Source organism: Phodopus roborovskii, unplaced genomic scaffold (assembly GCF_943737965.1).
Source record: "Phodopus roborovskii unplaced genomic scaffold, PHOROB, whole genome shotgun sequence".
Lineage (NCBI taxonomy): Eukaryota > Metazoa > Chordata > Mammalia > Rodentia > Cricetidae > Phodopus > Phodopus roborovskii.
The window spans coordinates 24,432,222-24,434,870 of NW_026126470.1; positions in this window are offsets into that span (position 1 = coordinate 24,432,222).

The following is a 2,649-nucleotide window of genomic DNA, read 5'->3' on the forward strand; positions in this document are numbered from 1 at the left end:
TGTACATACATATTATTAGTCCTATGACAAATTCCACAAAAAGAAAAGGTGTACTAAGAAAATGAACAAAAGAAAGAATTTCCCAGCGTTCTGGGGGGAGAGGGATGGGAGGGGGACAGAAAAGGAAAGCCCATAACTGGTGGGGAGATAATGCTTTAGAGGTGACAAATGAAAGCACAATCTTTGCAGGCACTGGTCTAGCATTCCCGAGACTGGCCTCACTGTTTACACTTTTTACACATGTGAGCACAGTAAAACTGTGGGAAGGGGTTTCCACATGACCATTCTCATAACAAAGCTCCAGGGCTGACTGCACTGAAATTCTCTTGCAAGGGGGCAAAGCTCCTGTGACTGTCACAAAAAGAATGAGTCCTACTGGCTGATAACCAGAGCTCCGGGCTAGGGCGTAGAGGAAAGATCGGTGTCGCAAATAAGGATAGATTCTATTGGTGGAGGGTGCAAAGTTCATGGACCGCCTTTCTTAGGATATGTTCCTTTTGTTGAGAGACAAAGCTCAGGGTCAGGTCCTACACAATGCTCAAGATATTGGGGGAATTGAGGCGGAGGCTGGCTCCTTGTAGAATAGCAAAGGATCACCAAGTTCTTTGACCACTTCATTCAAGCATTCTAGGCGATCAGGAATCCTTCATTCCCTTCTGATTGATAGTCCTGGCTTCTCCAACACTTACTCTAAGTTGTGCTTCCTACCCCCACTCAAAATATCTTTGAGGAATTTTTGAAAGATAATAATCAGACAGAATCATATCCCTTCAGTCATGGGGGAAAAAAAAGTATAAAATAAATTCAGCAGAAGTCCCCATACTGTTCTGGGCATTGTAGAATCAACAGAATGAAGGAGAATCTGAAGGAGGCTTTAAGAGATTGATTGGCCTCTTCCACACCTACCAAACAGCTTTCAGGAGAGATGCTGACAATGGAGCTAAATCAGCATCAGTTCTGGGGCCCAGGGCACAGAAGATACTTAAGGATCTTTAGAGCAGGTCAAATCCCGTTGTCAAAGTCCACAGTGGCCTCTTTCTGAAGACTCATTGACTCATCATGAACAAAGCTGTATGAAGGAATGGCAACAGGTTGTGTTAGCATAACAACACAAAAGAGAAAAATGGAATATATACATATACATGCATACATATATGACATTTTGCTATGATCGCCATTTGATTGCTAACTGGACTGGACTGGGAGATGCCTAAAGCATTAATGAAGTATGGTTTGTATGTCTGCTGAGGATGTTATGAAAAGAGTAACTGATGAGGGAAGATTTGCACTAAATGTGGGTGCGTCCTCCTGAGGGTTGGAGGCAGGGCTTAAATAAAAAGGGGGAAAGAGAGGGAATCAGCTGACTGCTAGCATTCCCCTTTGCTTCCTAATCAGTATAGAAGGTAATAAGCTACACACACACACACACACACACAACAGGTTTAAGCCACCCTGGCTACCTGCCTTCTCCACCATGATGGACAGACCCTCAAGTCAGGAGCCCAAACAAACCCTTCCTCCCTGACAAGTTGCTTCTTGTCAGGTACCTGATCATCTGATCGCAGCAATGAGAAAAATCAGACAATGCCTGTCCTTTACAGGAAAGTGGACTTGTGAACAAGTTCTCCTGTCTACAGGACAGTGAGGGCGCCATACGCTTATAAAACCTATTAGTTATAAATAACTCGAAGAGGGGTGTTTCAAGGCTCCAAACATGGTGGCATGACAAGGAAAAGGAAGCCTAAACTGATGCACTGAGCCATCACAATGAAATATGTTCATTTATCTTGTATCAATTAGAAATTTTAGAATGATGCTTAAGAAGACAAAATGGTAATAACTCTGATTTCACCGCTATGGTCTGTTTATGTGTATAAAGATATTATTGCACTATACCTCATTAAATTAAAATACTGGGAAAAATGAAAAAAAAAACCTCTGGTAAATGGCAATGAGTTATAGAAAAAAAGGAAAAAACCTGACCCAAAAAGAAGGAGAACTCCCTTCTATCGCATCTCTCACCTAGCAGAGCCTTCCCTTCTACCCAAAACCACAGCAGGTCAGCCGCAATGACCATAATCAGCACCCTCAGGCAGGCAACAGTGTCACAGACAAGCAGCCCAAAGCTACCAAACCCGTGAAGGAACGGCACCAGGTCACCCAGCCCAACAGTCAGCGTCTGAGAGAATGAGTGAGCCAAGGCGGAGCAAGACAGCCCTTTGTTTCAGGTGTCCCGGGGGGGGGGGGGTTAGCTTTCACAGCCTTAGCTGATACACCACAGCTGCAGTCTATGGAGTCTTCAATGCCCCTGTCTCAGAGCAACGCACGTGTGTTTTTCATGTGTGTTATGATAATCACTTTCGGGAAAACAGGCTGAATGCAGTTTTATGAAATGACTATCCACCATAAATGCCAAAAACACCATTCAGATATCACTGTGTTTGACCTTTGTTATCTGGGTCAGTCAGAGTCAGGAAGTTAACCCCTTGTAAAACTCTGTTAGGGATTTCTATAACGTGTCCCTCGTTTTCTTCCCCATGTGAGACTTTCTACGCTGCTCAGTAAGGACAGCAGAAGCCCTTTGTTAGGAACAATGGACTACACAGGGAGAGCAAAGAATTAAAATCTGGGCTCGCTCTTGGTTAAATG